The following is an 18,128-nucleotide window of genomic DNA, read 5'->3' as shown; positions in this document are numbered from 1 at the left end:
TTCAGGCGGCAGATGCCCGAGCCTTGATTAGAGCGGCACCCTGGGCGTCTGTAATGTGGGTGATTCGGGCGCTCAATGCCGCCTGAATCACCCACCATGAAATTAATCGCGTCTGTTTCTTTAAGAACACAGACGCGATTACTATACAGAGCGGAGATGGGACGGGGGGGCGTGGTGTGTATACACGATGTGACCTGACAGCGTGCACTGCAAGCATCTCCAGCCTGCTGACAGGTTCTCCTGTCCTTCCGGCCTCCACGTGTAGATAACATTCGTGAGGAGCCACAAGTGAAGCTCCCGCTCTCTGGACCTTGTGCAGGGAGACCGGAGGACAGGAGGAGCAGCAGGAGACTGCAGGTGGAGGAGCCCAGGACTGTGCGGAGCCTCAGGACCTGAAGAGTCACTGGATCCAGCTACACACGTGCAGGCCGGGAGTCACAGGTTTGCCGGCAGGAGCCGCTGAGTGAGGGGGAAGTCTCTGAAATGCTGACTGTAACCCCTGCTGTGCCAGAGAGCAGTAAAGAACAGAGCTCAGGTACTGAGGGGCTGGAACTGTATGTGCTCCAATATCAGGTTGTTAACCCTTGGTGTGTGCATGGAGGCAAAACTTCCCCAAAGATTTTATCAACTCTTTACCTCCCTATTGATTTTTGCTCAGCTTTGTATAGATAGGCTTAGGATACTAGTAACAACTACAGGTGGTCCCCTACTTAAGAACACCTGACTTACATACGACCCCTAGTTACAAACGGACCTCTGGATGTTGGTAATTACTGGGCTTTAGTCCTAGGCTACAATGAACAGCTGTAACAGTTATCAGAGGTGTCTGTAATTAAGATTTATTGTTAATCCTGGTTCTTATGACAACCCAACTGTCACAAAGACCAAAAAAAGTTTGACTGGGGTTACAATAATAAAGTATACAGTTCCGACTTACATACAAACTCAACTTAAGAACAAACCTACAGACCCTATCTTGTACGTAACCCAGGGACTGGGTGTTTCGCATATGGCGCTTTTTCACTCCCCTTGAAAAAGCGCCAAATGCGAAACACGTGTCGGGGCATTGTCTGTGTGTGATCCTCTCCTTGGTATGGTATTACAGCCACTGGTTTACAGCTTTGTGTTGTACACTCTGAGTTTATTTACTTTTGGGCATTGTCCCATCTTACTGTGCACTCATTATTCTTATTAGTGTGTTATAATTTGTACTGGCTAGTTACTACCGTTATGTGGTATACACACAATTTTATATCATTTGTGTCCGTTCATGTATGCTGTATTATGTTTGGTTTTTAACATCTATTTTGATTGAAATAAAGTATATTTATGGTTATTATTTGTTTCTGTGTTCTTTTGAACCTTTTTTTTGGTAATATCCTATTTTACCCTAAGGTATTTTGTTTATATGCCCATACCTAATGGGTTTTCTATTTTTTGGTGTAGTCTACTGTATATTCTATCGGTATAGCAGTACGCTTCATCTGCATAAGATCTTCTTATCAACTACAGGCGGTCCCCTACTTAACACTCGACTTACAGACGACCCCTAGTTACAAACGGACCTCTGGATGTTGGTAATTACTGTACTTTAGTCCTAGGCTACAATAATCAGCTGTAACAGTTATCACAGGTGTCTGTAATGAAGCTTTAGTGTTACTCCTGGTTCTTATGACAACCCAACATTTTTAAAATGGGGGTCGGGGGACAGCATTTTCAATTTTCGCCTCAGGCAGCAAAATGGCTAGAATCGGCCCTGGCTGGAGCAATGCCTGAGTATCGCGGTATGGAAGAGGTGACTACAGTGTTTGTTTTTTCTCATGACACGAGTATAAGCTGAGGTGTGCTGAAAAACTCAGTATATAAAGGAGTATATACAGAAACTACAATCATGCAGTATCAGAAGGTGACAGCCCTCTTGTTGTCCCTAATGTAGCTGAGGGTCTCTATGTGTGTGCCCCCCGCTCAGCCCATCCCCCCTGTATTATCAGTGAGGTTATTCCTTACCTGTTCCTCCACAAGGGGGCGCAGTACATGATGAATGGAGGAGGCTGAGTGTGTGATTACACAAGACTCCTGCACCCCTTATCCTGACAACATGAGGGGGGCACCTTCTGATACTGCATTGTTGTATTTGGGTGAAGTTAGTGCAGGTTTTCTCTATGAAGATAAAGTAAACCTCACCACATATCTGCATAGAAGTTATTGGACAGCAAACTTTTAGTAGTAAATGTGTACAGGGTGCTGTGTGATTATGATGCATCCCTTTAATCATATTTTTGAGTCATAATCACAACCACTAATGTGCCCACAAAGTAAAATGCCATTTTTGGTGGCCCCCACGTAGTATAATGTCCCCTTATCTTTGTCCAATACTTATATTGCCCCTCCCCCTTGCCCCCAGCAGCCCCCTCTCATGCTGGAGCCTAATTAGCATCACATCTGGATATAAATATCTGCAGCATATTTTGCTACATGGTTATTATGACAATTTTACTTTGATTGTTTTTTTTAATTTCCTAAATGTCAATGCTCCAAAATTTTTGAAAATGATGTTGAAAAAGATTTTTTTTTCTGAAGTGTAATAAATTAAAGAAAAATGTGTCTGTGTGTAGCCAATAAAGCTACAGAGCTCCCGCTGTTGGGCTGCGTTCACATGTAGCGTTTCAATTGCCTTGAAGCAAAATTCAAAGGGTGCAGCGAGGAGCTTGTCCATCTAGAGGTGGGTTGGGGGGAGGGCTGTAAAAAAAAAAAAAGAGTTCTCACCTTCTTCGTTGCTCCCAGTCTCCCATGATGTTGTCCATTGTAGCCGTGTCCCGGATGCAGGCACGCTGAGCTCCACCAATATCCCCCCGCCTGGTACGCCCACCCATCGCCTCTATCTGCATCTGATACATCGGACGGCAGAGCGGGAGACCGGGAACGTCGGAGGGGAGTACACTTTAATTATTTTTACTTTTTTAACAAACTGCAACAAGGCCACGATCCTCTTTGGAGCCTTGGAATTACATTTCAAAGTTCAATTCAAAAACTGTATGTGACCGCAGTCTGAGGGGGGGGGGGGGGATTTTATCTTTCGGGAGCAATAGAGATGGAGAGTTATGTATGTCTGGGGCCTCCTGCAACGGGGGGGGGGGGGGGTCAATATAAGTATTAGACAAAGATAAGGGGGTATTATTCTACGTAGAGCCACCAAAATTGGCATTTTACTTTGTGGGCACATTACTGGATGTGACTATGATTCCATTAACCCCTTAAGGACGCAGCCATTTTACAGCTTAAGGCTCAGCCCGATTTTTTTGGATTCTGACCTGCGTCTCTTTATATGGTTATAACTTTTGAACACTGTTACTTATCAAAGTGATTCTGAGATTGTTTTTCCCCCACATGTTGTACTTCATTTTAGTGGTACATTTAGGCTGATAAGTTTTGCATTTATTTACCAAAAAAAAAAAATAATGATTTTTTTTGAAAAATTTGCCATTTTTTGAAATTCTACATCATAGCACTTTAAGGCAGATCGATTTACCACCTAAATAAGTTGCTGAATAACATTTCCCATTTGTCTACTTTACTTTTTCATAATTTTTGATATGTCTGGATAATTTATTTTGATGTCACGCGTCACAATTTGTTATGCAATTTCTCCCGAGTACAGAGACCCCCCCCCCCACGGAGCTGGTTGATGGCTTGTTTTTTGCGCGAGATGTTGTACTCCACACCAGTATCATTCTGGAGTACATATGTTTTTTTGATCACTTTTTATAGCATTTTTTGTGGGATTCAATAGGTAAAAATCATAATTTTTGGCGGGTTTTTAACAGTTTTTTTAATGGCATTCATTGTACGGGTTCAATAATGATTTATTTTATTCTACGGATTGTTACGGACGCGGTGATACTATATATGTGGGGTTTGTGTTATGATTTAGACTTTTTTTTAGCATTATATGTCTCTTTATATGTTATAGGGCTTATGGGCATTTTTATTGATTTATTACTTATTTTTCACTGAATAACTTTTTTGTATAACTTTTTTACTATTTCCACCATGGGACATGAAAAATCAATCATCTGATTTGCTGTTCATGATAATACTCTGCAATACTAATGTATTGCAGGGTATTAGCAGTGTCAGCCTATGCACATGCATACATACACATACACACAGCCTATATGTCACTGACGCCATCTTTAAGGCACTGCCTACACTGCTCGGTGTGGGGGGACCGACCGTGGGGGAAAGACACCCCAAAGGCATGCTAAATGCGGCGGTCACGCTGGCCACTCCATTTAACGGGTTAAACACCCGCGATCGGATCCCACTCTGACCGCGGGTGTTACACTGGGGTGTCAGCCATATGTTACACCTGGCATCAGCACTGCATCCGAAATATCAATGCTGAGCGCCAACAGGTTAATGTTATTAAAGAAGTGCACCATATACAGCCAGCTAATCCTCACGTCCCCGCTAACTTTTGGGAAACTTTATTGACCTAATATGTAATTTTTGTTATGCGGCTACTGGGGCGTGGAGTAGCCGGCACAAGGCTACACAGCGCGGCTACTCCACGCCCCAGTAGCCACATTACTCCTCCTACCCTGTTGCGTGCGGCGCTCAGCTGAGCAGTCCCAGCTCCGAGGCCGGAGCTACTGCACACGCGCAGTAGCCGGCTTGTCGGAGGAGGGCGCGCAGCTACAAGGAGCTGCGCGCCGCACACAACAGGGTAGGAGGAGTAATGTGGCTACTGGGGCGTGGAGTAGCCTCGCTGTGTAGCCTCGTGCCGGCTACTCCACACCCCAGTAGCCTCATAACGAAATTTACATATTAGGTCAATAAAGTTTCCCAAAAGTTAGCGGGGACGTGAGGATTAGCTCTAAAAAGAGCTCTCCTCACGTCCCTTACATCCACCTACCACCTGATCTACCTTTATAGGTAGATTCATGGTGGTAGGTTCCCTTTAAACAAGAACTTGCTTTGGGGCCCAATCATTTTTAATAAAGCTCCAATGTGGATACTTAGCAGTATTTACTTTTCCTTGATGCTTCTACAATTTTACTTAAAGGAAACCTACCACTTAAAAGTGGTAGGTTTAGACACATATACATGGCACCAGCTCAGGGTGAGCTGGTGCCAGAGCATATTTTTGTTAGGGGAACAAAGCCCCTATCGCCGTTTTATAAGTTATATTAACTTACAACTCGGCGCACCGCACTTGGGCACGGCGCACCATGCGCGTGCGTGCGCCGGATTCTAAAGTGCTGGAGAGCCGGTGACGTCACCGATCTCTCCGGCACACGCGCGCCTGGGCAACTTAGCACGGCCTGTTTCCCCGTGCTAAGTTGCGCAGGCGCGCGTGTGCCGGAGAGCTCAGTGACGTCACCGCCTCTCCAGCACTTTAGAATCCGGCGCACGCACGGGCATGGTGTTATAAGTCAATATAACTTATAAAACAGCGATAAGGGCTTTGTTCCCCTAACAAAAATATGCTCGGGCACCAGCTCACCCTGAGCTGGTGCCATGTATATGTGTCTAAACCTACCACTTGTAAGTGGTAGGTTTCCTTTAAATATAACCATGCAGTATCAGAAGGTGACACCCCTCATGTTGTCAGGATAAGGGGTGCAGGAGTCTTGTGTAATCACACACTCAGCCTCCTCCATTCATCATGTACTGCGCCCCCATGTGGAGGAACAGGTAAGGAATAACCTCACTGATAATACAGGGGGGATGGGCTGAGCGGGGGGCACACACATAGAGACCCCCAGCTACATCAGGGAGAGGTGTGACATGTAATACATGAGCAGCTATTACACACCAGTCCCTGTGGTTATTATAGGAGACACAGAACTTATTGAAGAACTTTTATTAACTCTTTACTTACAAAAACTGCGATTCTACTTTTCCCTTTGGCTTCTCTGACCTGACAGCAGAATGTAGAGCATCACGATGGCAGCGTATAGACAATGTATATGTCTAAGGACACCTGCACAGGATGAGAATATGAGGACGTGTTAGTAGTATATTCTACAGCGAGGACACATCCTCATGGGCTTCTATGGGCTCGTACACACAGCTGTGAGTTTCAGGGGGCAACGGTTCCTCAATGTCGTATATGGATGAAATCCTAAACTTTATGAAGGAAGCCAAATCCTCTTCCCACCTGCATTCATGTCCGAGTCCGTCCTCTGCCCTGATAAGAGCGCTGTGGTGGTGGTGACATTGTTGGGGATTATACTGAACCACATGGTTACCACAGCATCTTGCAGCGGCTGCTATCCCATCCAGTTTGCGTTTAGTTGGACCATCATTTATTTTTCAACAGGATAATGACCCCTAACACCTCCAGGCTGTGTAAGGGCTATGGCAGATGACCTGGCCTCCACAGTCACCAGACCTGACCCCAATCCAGATGGTTTGGGGTGAGCTGGACCGCAGAGTGAAGGCAATTGGGCCAACAAGTGCTAAGCATCTCTGGGCACTCCTTTAAGACAGTTGGAAGACCATTTCAGGTCACTACCTCTTGTATCTCACCAAGAGAAGCCAAGAGTGTGCAAAGCAGTGATCACAGCAAAATGACCTAGAATATAACACATATTTTCAGTTGTTTCACACTTTTTTTTTTAAGTCTATAATTCCACATGTGATAATTCATAGTTTTGATGCCTTTAGTGCAAATCTACAATTTTTATAGTCATGAAAACACATAAAACTCTTTGAATGAGAAGGTGGGTCCAAGCTTTTGGTGTGTACTATATATCATATATACCCCCCATATACTGTATATATATCCCTCACACCACAACTGATCACATTCTGTTTCCACAGGACACTGAGGAAGGTAACATCTCGTCCCCACCCTCCGGGATGTTTTTTTTTTTTTTTTTTTTCAGTTGATCCTGGCTTGTCAAAATCAGCAAAGACAAGACCTTCTGATACTGCATTGTTGTATTTAAGTGAAGTTACTGAAGTATTTCTCCATCAATGGAAAGGAAATCTCTTTACATAGGACAGTGGTGGCGAACCTATGGCACAGGTGCCAAAGGTGGCACTCATAGCCCTCTTAGTGGGCACTCAGGCTGTTACCCCATGGCAGAGTTCGCCAGACAGGGAATCTCCTTCAGACTCAGGACTTTCCATGCTTAGCATTATTTTAACGTCGAGCGTCCTGGTCTACCTGAGACTGCAAGAAGATAGAGGTGGTGTGGACAGGGTCATGTTATCATTGGAGCTCCTTCTTTGTGACGACTGAATCTTCCTGTTCAAGGGAAGTACTAATGGCAATCCAAATTTCCTCTCCTTCTGACAAAGATATTGGTGCCCTCAGGCCCATTGAAAGCTGTAGTTACTGCTTGAATTGCTGTGTTGGCACTTTGCAAAAAAATGCAGGTATTGGGTTGCAGTTTGGGCACTTGACCTCTAAAAGGTTCGCCATCACTGACATAGGAGTTTTACTAGAAATGATTGAGCCCCATAGCAAACTTTTGGTAATGACTGTAATCTGTGTCCCCTGCACTGTGTGAATAGGATGCATCCCTTTAATAGCATTTATGGAGTCATAGTCACATTCACTAATGTGCCCACAAAGTAAAATGTCAATTTTGGTGGCCCCCACATAGTATAATGCTCTCGAAGGATAAATCCCCCCCCCCCACACCCTCAGACTGCGGTCACATACATACTTTGAATTGAACTTTGAAATGTAATTCAAAGACTCCAAGGAGGAGCTTGGCCTTGTCGCAGATTGTTAACATTGTGTTTACATTACATTAACATTGTTGTTGTCCAACTTTTTAATAATGATAGAAGTGGGCCGGGGGAGCTGTAAAGAAAATGGACATGTACTCACCTCCGGCGCTCCCGGTCTCCCGATCTGCCGAGCGATGTATCAGACACAGGTACAGACGACAGGTGGATGTGCCAGGCAGGGGGAAGTTGGTGGAGCTTAGCGTACCTGCACCCGGGAGATGGCTACGATGGACAGGGGAGCGGGAGACTGGAAGTGATGAAGAAGGTGGGAACATTTTATTTTTATTTACAGGGCCCCCCCCAACCTACCTCTAGATGGACAGTCCCTTCAACGTAGCATTAAACATAGTATTAAACACAATGTTAATGCTTTGTATACACAATACAGGTAGTCCCCTACATAAGGTCACCCGACTTACAGACGACCCCTAGTTATAGACGGACCCCTCTACCCCCTGTGACCTCTGGTGACCTCTCTGGATGTTACTATAGTCCAAGACTGCGATGATCAGCTGTAAGGTGTCTGTAATGAAGCTTTATGGATAATCATTGGTCATACAAATTCAACTTAAGAACAAACCTATGGATCTTATCTTGTACATAACCCAGGGACTGCCTGTAGTAACACAATGCAATTGGCTCCTCGCTGCATCCTTTGAATTGAGGCAATTGAAACGCTACATGTGAACGCAGCCCAACACTGATGCAGTGGCTGTAAGATAGCGGGAGCTCTGAAGCTTTATTGGCTACACACACATTTTTCTTTCATTTATCACACTATAGAAAATCTTTCTTTTTTAACATCATTTTTGAAGACATTATTTATATCAGATATTTATATCCAGATGTGATGGTAATTAGGCTCCAGCATCAGAAGGGGCTGCTGGGGGGAGGGGTATAAGTATCGGACAAAGATAAGGGGGCATTATACTATGTGGGCACATTAGTGTATGTAACTATGTCTCCAAAAATGTTATAAAATGGGTGCACATCCCAGTGTGCAGAGAGCCAAAAACAAAGAGCCACACGGTCCAATCATTTCTTATAAAGCTTCTATGCAGATAAGTGATGACGTTTACTTTCCCATGATGGAGAAATGCTTCACTAATTTCACTTACTGTATATACTCAAGTATAAGCCAACCCGATCATAAGCCGAGACCCCCAATTTTAACACACAAAAAACTGGAAAAACCTTTTGACTTGAGTATAAGCCGAAGGTGGGAAATGCATTGGTCACAGCTTCCCAGTATATAGCCAGCCCCTGTAGTGTATAGACTGCCAGCCCCCTCTAGTGTATAGCATGCCAGCCCCCTGTATGATATATATCCCCCTGTAGTATATAGCCTGCCAGCCCCCCGTAGTATATAGCCTGCCCAGACCCATGTAGTATATAGCCTGCCCAGCCCCCTGTAGTATATAGCCTGCCAGCCCCCTGTAGCATGTAGCCTGCCAGCTCCCTGTAGCATGTAGCCTGCCAGCCCCTGTAGTATACAGCCTGCCCAGCCCCTTTAGTATATATCCTGCCAGCCCCCTGTACTATGTAGCCTGCCCAGCCCCCCTGTAGTATATAGCCTGCCCGCCAACTGTAGTATATAGCCTGCCCAGCCCCCACCTGTAATATACAGCCCGCCCAGAACCCTGTGCTATGTAGCCTTCCTAGCCCCTGCACGCAACATAATTCCTGTAGGAAAAAAAAATAAACACTGCACTCACCTTGCGACGCCCCCAGGCAGGTCCTCTTCCATACCACGATGCTCCGGCATCGGCTCCGTGTCCCCGCTGACATCATAGTGTATCCCAAGCAATGGACAGCGCAGGTACACGAAGCCAATGCTGGAGCATTGCAGTATAGAAGAGGTGACTTCAGTGTTTGTTTTTTCTCATGACTCAAGCATAAGCAGAGGTGAAGTTTTCAGCACATATTTTGCACTCAATAACTTAGTTTATACAGAAACTACAATCATGCAGTATCAGAAGGTGCCCCCCCTCATGTTGTCAGGATAAGGGGTGCAGGAGTCTTGTGTAATCACACACTCAGCCTCCTCCATTCATCATGTACTGCGCCCCCATGTGGAGGAACAGGTAAGAAATAACCTCACTGATAATACAGGGGGATGGGCTGAGCGGGGGGCACACACATAGAGACCCCCAGCTACATCAGGGAGAGGTGGGATATATAATACATGTGCAGCTATTACACACCAGTCACTGTGGTTATTATAGGAGACACAGAACTTATTGAAGAACTTTTATTAACTCTTCACTTACAGTTATAAAAAATAAAAACTGCAATTCTGCTTTTCCCTTTTGCTTCTCTGACCTGACAGCAGAATGTAGAGCATCACGAGGGCAGCGTATAGTCAATGTATATGTCTAAGTACACCTGAAAACCACAATCACATAGACATTTGCGTGCACCCTTTCATCTGTGGGTTAGATCTGTTCAGGCTCCGATGACCATTGAAAATGGCTGCCCGAGAGAAAATGAGAGAAAATGAGCAGGAATTGGACCGGCTCTGTCTTTTATTTTTATGTCTTGGGTAATGATGAGCAGACCTGGCGTTTCTGTTCATATAGATATAGTAAAAATCTTATACACATTAGCTATCGCCGCATCCGAAAATCCCCAATCTATCAAAATATAATAACGTTTTTTCATTGCGTTTAACCCCATAACAGAAAATAGCGCACAAAGTCAAAATTAGGGAAAAATAGCGGTATGCGGCACTTAAGGGAACCACAAAGATACTTGTGCAAAACAAGTTATTCTTTCTTCCATGCTGCAGGTGCATATTTACGTGGATGAGAAAAAAAAAACACATGAGATTGATGCGTTTCGATGTTACTGCGTCTTAATCATGATCTCCACAACGTATATATGTATAAGTGAGCACTATAAATAGAGACACTTACCCAATGCCGGACCGGGGGGGCGTAAACATAGACCAGAAAACACAGCATTCCTCACATCAGCGTGGCTACAGTCTGTCTCCCAGGAATGACGTGGTGCCGGAACGCACGTGAAGAAGTCATGTGACCACAACTTAACTGGATGATTTCCCAAACCCGGACCAGACTATGGGAAGAAAAATGGCCGGATGACGCTAGCAGAATGGAATTCCCTGCTGTTTGTTTTCTATAGGGACTAATTAGAACTTTTTCACCACATTCCTCCGGTGTAACGTCCGAAAATGTAGTGGACGAGCTGCCATAAGAATACGTAAACTGTAAATTCATCTCATTACAATTGAGATAGGATGTGACAAACTATTCAAAGACGACCCTTCCTTCCCCAAAATCTACACCAGGTCATCAATATAACGACTAAGCCACACAATTGATACATGGTATGGATTACTTGCGGAGAAAAGAAAGAGATCCTCCCACTGGGACATATATATATATTTGCAAGGGAGGGGGGAAATCTCACCTCCACTTGCAAATAGTAACGTCAAACAATAAAAAATGTATGCTCAAGGAGAAATTCTACAACTAATAAGAAGTACTCTGACAGAGTACTGTATGTCTCCACGGCATCAGCTTTTTTTTGGTGGACCCGTAGACTTCTACCGTATTAACTTCTGTTGCCGAAATAGAACGGACCGGCTTCAAAACTTCTGATACTGCATTGTTGTATTTTAATGAAGTAACTAAAAATTTCTCCATCAAGAGGGAGTAAATCTCTCCACATAGGAGCTTTACTAGAAATAATTGGGCCCCATAAAAACTTTTGTAAATGACTCTGTGTACTCTGGGATGTGTGAATATGTTGCATCCCTTTAATAACATTTATTGAGTCAATCACATCCATTAATTTGCCCACAAAGTAAAATGTCAATTTTGTTGGCCCCCACATAGTATAATATCCCCTTATCTTTGTCTGATATTTATATTATCCCTCCCCCTTGCAGCAGGCCCAAAACATACATAATTCTCCATCTCTTTTGCTCCTCCGAAAGATAACCCCCCACACACACACACACACACCCTCAGACTGCGGTCACATACAGACTTTAAATTGAACTTTGAAATGTAATTCAAAGGCTGCAAAGAGGAGCTTGGCCTTGTCACAGATTGTTAACATTGTGTTTACATTACATTAACATTGTTGTTGTCCAACTTTTTAATAATGATAGAAGTGGGCCGGGGGAGCTGTAAAGAAAATGGACATGTACTCACCTCCGACGCTCCCGGTCTCCCGATCTGCCCAGCGACGTATCAGACGGTTGAAACTCCAATTGTCACTGGAGCAAAAAAGATTTTTGTCTGGAGCTACAATTATAAAATATACAGTTTCTATGGATCTTATCTTATCCATGGAACAAACCTATGGATCTTATCTTAAGTAACCCAGGGACTGCCTGTAATAAAACAATGCAATTGGCTCCTCGCTGCACCCTTTGAATTGTGCTTCAAAAGGCAATTGAAACGCTACATGTGAACACAGCCCAACACTGAAGCAGTGGCTGTAAGACAGCGGGAGCTACACACACATTTTTCTTTAAATTATTACACTTCAGAAAATCTGTTTTTTTTTTTAACATCATTTTTGAAGACATCATTTATGAAGACCCCATAGTACAAATTAAAAATTTTGGACCATTAACTTTTAGAAATGTAAAAAATATCAAAAATAAAATTGTCATTATAACCATGTAGAAAAATATGCTGCAGATATTTATATCCAGATGTGATGCTAATTAGGCTCCAGCATGAGGAGGGACTGCTGGGGGTGGGGTGGGGGGTGGTAGTATAAGTATCGGATAAAGATAAGGGGGCATTATACTATGTGGGCACATTAGTGGATGTGGATATGACTCCATAAATGTTGTAAAAGGGGTAGTATACAGCCTGCCAGTCCCCTGTAGTATACAGCCTGCCAGCCCCCCTGTAGTATACAGCCTGCCAGCCCCCCTGTAGTATATAGCCTGCCAGCCCCTGTAGTATACAGCCTGTCAGCCCCCCTGTAGTATATAGCCTGCCAGCCCCCCTGTAGTATACAGTCTGCCAGCCCCCCTGTAGTATATAGCCTGCCAGCCCCCCTGTACTATATAGCCTGCCAACCTCCCGTAGTATATAGCCTGCCCAGCCCCTGCCTAAAATATAATTCCTGTAGGAAAAAAAAACAAACATTGCAGTCCTCTTCCATACCGCGATGCCACGGCACCGGCTCTGTGTCCCCGTGCAGTCAGTCGCTGGAGCCAGGGCCGCATCTGCCATGAGGTGAGATGAAAATCTCGCTTCAGGCGGCAGATGCCCGAGCCTTGATTAGAGCGGCACCCTGGGCGTCTGTAATGTGGGTGATTCGGGCGCTCAATGCCGCCTGAATCACCCACCATGAAATTAATCGCGTCTGTTTCTTTAAGAACACAGACGCGATTACTATACAGAGCGGAGATGGGACTTGGGGGCGTGGTGTGTATACACGATGTGACCTGACAGCGTGCACTGCAAGCATCTCCAGCCTGCTGACAGGTTCTCCTGTCCTTCCAGCCTCCACGTGTAGATAACATTCGTGAGGAGCCACAAGTGAAGCTCCCGCTCTCTGGACCTTGTGCAGGGAGACCGGAGGACAGGAGGAGGCTGGAGCAGCAGGAGACTGCAGGTGGAGGAGCCCAGGACTGTGCGGAGCCTCAGGACCTGAAGAGTCACTGGATCCAGCTACACACGTGCAGGCCGGGAGTCACAGGTTTGCCGGCAGGAGCCGCTGAGTGAGGGGGAAGTCTCTGAAATGCTGGCTGAAACCCCTGCTGTGCCAGAGAGCAGTAAAGAACAGAGCTCAGGTACTGAGGGGCTGGAACTGTATGTGCTCCAATATCAGGTTGTTAACCCTTGGTGTGTGCATGGAGGCAAAACTTCCCCAAAGATTTTATCAACTCTTTACCTCCCTATTGATTTTTGCTCAGCTTTGTATAGATAGGCTTAGGATACTAGTAACAACTACAGGTGGTCCCCTACTTAAGAACACCTGACTTACATACGACCCCTAGTTACAAACGGACCTCTGGATGTTGGTAATTACTGGGCTTTAGTCCTAGGCTACAATAAACAGCTGTAACAGTTATCAGAGGTGTCTGTAATGAAGATTTATTGTTAATCCTGGTTCTTATGACAACCCAACTGTCACAAAGACCAAAAAAAGTTTGACTGGGGTTACAATAATAAAGTATACAGTTCCGACTTACATACAAACTCAACTTAAGAACAAACCTACAGACCCTATCTTGTACGTAACCCAGGGACTGGGTGTTTCGCATATGGCGCTTTTTCACTCCCCTTGAAAAAGCGCCAAATGCGAAACACGTGTCGGGGCATTGTCTGTGTGTGATCCTCTCCTTGGTATGGTATTACAGCCACTGGTTTACAGCTTTGTGTTGTACACTCTGAGTTTATTTACTTTTGGGCATTGTCCCATCTTACTGTGCACTCATTATTCTTATTAGTGTGTTATAATTTGTACTGGCTAGTTACTACCGTTATGTGGTATACACACAATTTTATATCATTTGTGTCCGTTCATGTATGCTGTATTATGTTTGGTTTTTAACATCTATTTTGATTGAAATAAAGTATATTTATGGTTATTATTTGTTTCTGTGTTCTTTTGAACCTTTTTTTTGGTAATATCCTATTTTACCCTAAGGTATTTTGTTTATATGCCCATACCTAATGGGTTTTCTATTTTTTGGTGTAGTCTACTGTATATTCTATCGGTATAGCAGTACGCTTCATCTGCATAAGATCTTCTTATCAACTACAGGCGGTCCCCTACTTAACACTCGACTTACAGACGACCCCTAGTTACAAACGGACCTCTGGATGTTGGTAATTACTGTACTTTAGTCCTAGGCTACAATAATCAGCTGTAACAGTTATCACAGGCGTCTGTAATGAAGCTTTAGTGTTACTCCTGGTTCTTATGACAACCCAACATTTTTAAAATGGGGGTCGGGGGACAGCATTTTCAATTTTCGCCTCAGGCAGCAAAATGGCTAGAATCGGCCCTGGCTGGAGCAATGCCTGAGTATCGCGGTATGGAAGAGGTGACTACAGTGTTTGTTTTTTCTCATGACACGAGTATAAGCTGAGGTGTGCTGAAAAACTCAGTATATAAAGGAGTATATACAGAAACTACAATCATGCAGTATCAGAAGGTGACAGCCCTCTTGTTGTCCCTAATGTAGCTGAGGGTCTCTATGTGTGTGCCCCCCGCTCAGCCCATCCCCCCTGTATTATCAGTGAGGTTATTCCTTACCTGTTCCTCCACAAGGGGGCGCAGTACATGATGAATGGAGGAGGCTGAGTGTGTGATTACACAAGACTCCTGCACCCTTTATCCTGACAACATGAGGGGGGCACCTTCTGATACTGCATTGTTGTATTTGGGTGAAGTTAGTGCAGGTTTTCTCTATGAAGATAAAGTAAACCTCACCACATATCTGCATAGAAGTTATTGGACAGCAAACTTTTAGTAGTAAATGTGTACAGGGTGCTGTGTGATTATGATGCATCCCTTTAATCATATTTTTGAGTCATAATCACAACCACTAATGTGCCCACAAAGTAAAATGCCATTTTTGGTGGCCCCCACGTAGTATAATGTCCCCTTATCTTTGTCCAATACTTATATTGCCCCTCCCCCTTGCCCCCAGCAGCCCCCTCTCATGCTGGAGCCTAATTAGCATCACATCTGGATATAAATATCTGCAGCATATTTTGCTACATGGTTATTATGACAATTTTACTTTGATTGTTTTTTTTTAATTTCCTAAATGTCAATGCTCCAAAATTTTTGAAAATGATGTTGAAAAAGATTTTTTTTTCTGAAGTGTAATAAATTAAAGAAAAATGTGTCTGTGTGTAGCCAATAAAGCTACAGAGCTCCCGCTGTTGGGCTGCGTTCACATGTAGCGTTTCAATTGCCTTGAAGCAAAATTCAAAGGGTGCAGCGAGGAGCTTGTCCATCTAGAGGTAGGTTGGGGAGGGCTGTAAAAAAAAAAAAAGAGTTCCTTCGTTGCTCCCAGTCTCCCATGATGTTGTCCATTGTAGCCGTGTCCCGGATGCAGGCACGCTGAGCTCCACCAATATCCCCCCGCCTGGTACGCCCACCCATCGCCTCTATCTGAATCTGATACATCGGACGACAGAGCGGGAGACCGGGAACGTCGGAGGGGAGTACGTTATTTTTACATTTTTACTTTTTTAACAAGCTGCAACAAGGCCACGATCCTCTTTGGAGCCTTGGAATTACATTTCAAAGTTCAATTCAAAAACTGTATGTGACCGCAGTCTGAGGTGGGGGGGGGGGGATTTTATCTTTCGGGAGCAATAGAGATGGAGAGTTATGTATGTCTGGGGCCTCCTGCAAGGGGGAGGGGGGGGGTTAATATAAGTATTAGACAAAGATAAGGGGGTATTATTCTACGTAGAGCCACCAAAATTGGCATTTTACTTTGTGGGCACATTACTGGATGTGACTATGATTCCATTAACCCCTTAAGGACGCAGCCATTTTACAGCTTAAGGCTCAGCCCGATTTTTTTGGATTCTGACCTGCGTCTCTTTATATGGTTATAACTTTTGAACACTGTTACTTATCAAAGTGATTCTGAGATTGTTTTTCCCCCACATGTTGTACTTCATTTTAGTGGTACATTTTGGCTGATAAGTTTTGCATTTATTTACCAAAAAAAAAAAATAATGATTTTTTTTGAAAAATTTGCAATTTTTCGAAATTCTAAATCATAGCACTTTAAGGCAGATCGATTTACCACCTAAATAAGTTGCTGAATAACATTTCCCATTTGTCTACTTTACTTTTTCATAATTTTTGATATGTCTGGATAATTTATTTTGATGTCACGCGTCACAATTTGTTATGCAATTTCTCCCGAGTACAGAGACCCCCCCCCCACGGAGCTGGTTGATGGCTTGTTTTTTGCGCGATTCAATAGGTAAAAATCATAATTTTTGGCGGGTTTTTAACAGTTTTTTTAATGGCATTCATCGTTCGGGTTCAATAATGATTTATTTTATTCTACGGATTGTTACGGACGCGGTGATACTATATATGTGGGGTTTGTGTTATGATTTAGACTTTTTTTAGCGTTATATGTCTCTTTATATGTTGTGGGGCTTATGGGCATTTTTATTGATTTATTACTTTATTTTTCATTGAATAACTTTTTTGTATAACTTTTTTACTATTTCCACCATGGGACATGAAAAAGCAATCATCTGATTTGCTGTTCATGATAATACTCTGCAATACTGATGTATTGCAGGGTATTAGCAGTGTCAGCCTATGCACATGCATACATACACATACACACAGCCTATATGTCGCGGACGCCATCTTTAAGGCACTGCCTACACTGCTCGGTGTGGGGGGACCGACCGTGGGGGAAAGACACCCCAAAGGCATGCTAAATGCGGCGGTCACGCTGGCCACTCCATTTAACGGGTTAAACACCCGCGATTGGATCCCACTCTGACCGCGGGTGTTACACTGGGGTGTCAGCCATATGTTACACCTGGCATCAGCACTGCATCCGAAATATCAATGCTGAGCGCCAACAGGTTAATGTTATTAAAGAAGTGCACCATATACAGCCAGCTAATCCTCACGTCCCCGCTAACTTTTGGGAAACTTTATTGACCTAATATGTAATTTTCGTTATGCGGCTACTGGGGCGTGGAGTAGCCGGCACAAGGCTACACAGCGCGGCTACTCCACGCCCCAGTAGCCACATTACTCCTCCTACCCTGTTGCGTGCGGCGTTCAGCTGAGCAGTCCCAGCTCCGAGGAGCTGCGCGCCGCACACAACTGGTTACTGGGGCGTGGAGTAGCCGCGCTGTGTAGCCTCGTGCCGGCTACTCCACACCCCAGTAGCCGCATAACGAAATTTACATATTAGGTCAATAAAGTTTCCCAAAAGTTAGCGGGGACGTGAGGATTAGCTCTAAAAAGAGCTCTCCTCACGTCCCTTACATCCACCTACCACCTGATCTACCTTTATAGGTAGATTCATGGTGGTAGGTTCCCTTTAAACAAGAACTTGCTATGGGGCCCAATCATTTTTAATAAAGCTCCAATGTGGATACTTAGCAGTATTTACTTTTCCTTGATGCTTCTACAATTTTACTTAAAGGAAACCTACCACTTAAAAGTGGTAGGTTTAGACACATATACATGGCACCAGCTCACCCTGAGCTGGTGCCAGAGCATATTTTTGTTAGGGGAACAAAGCCCCTATCGCTGTTTTATAAGTTATATTAACTTACAACTCGGCGCACCGCACTTGGGCACGGCGCACCATGCGCGTGCGTGCGTGCGCCGGATTCTAAAGTGCTGGAGAGCCGGTGACGTCACCGATC

The 18,128-nt window shown here is 44.3% G+C and overlaps 4 non-coding genes across 4 annotated transcripts; 2 read left to right on the top strand and 2 right to left on the bottom strand.

The window, feature by feature from the left end:
• The first annotated feature begins 1,984 nt into the window (after positions 1-1,984).
• On the top strand, positions 1,985-2,119 carry LOC140129310 (U8 small nucleolar RNA). Its single transcript, XR_011855504.1, has one exon. It is a non-coding gene; the product is annotated as a U8 small nucleolar RNA (small nucleolar RNA).
• A 3,465-nt stretch (positions 2,120-5,584) lies between these two features.
• Positions 5,585-5,720, bottom strand: LOC140129295 (U8 small nucleolar RNA). Its single transcript, XR_011855490.1, has one exon. It is a non-coding gene; the product is annotated as a U8 small nucleolar RNA (small nucleolar RNA).
• Positions 5,721-9,720: 4,000 nt separating this feature from the next.
• LOC140129315 (U8 small nucleolar RNA) lies at positions 9,721-9,856 on the bottom strand. Its single transcript, XR_011855509.1, has one exon. It is a non-coding gene; the product is annotated as a U8 small nucleolar RNA (small nucleolar RNA).
• Positions 9,857-14,983: 5,127 nt separating this feature from the next.
• LOC140129316 (U8 small nucleolar RNA) lies at positions 14,984-15,118 on the top strand. Its single transcript, XR_011855510.1, has one exon. It is a non-coding gene; the product is annotated as a U8 small nucleolar RNA (small nucleolar RNA).
• The last annotated feature ends 3,010 nt before the right edge of the window (positions 15,119-18,128 follow it).

Source organism: Engystomops pustulosus, chromosome 4 (assembly GCF_040894005.1).
Source record: "Engystomops pustulosus chromosome 4, aEngPut4.maternal, whole genome shotgun sequence".
NCBI lineage: Eukaryota > Metazoa > Chordata > Amphibia > Anura > Leptodactylidae > Engystomops > Engystomops pustulosus.
The sequence above is the reverse complement of the archived record's forward strand: the minus strand, read 5'-3'. Positions and strand labels throughout refer to the sequence as shown.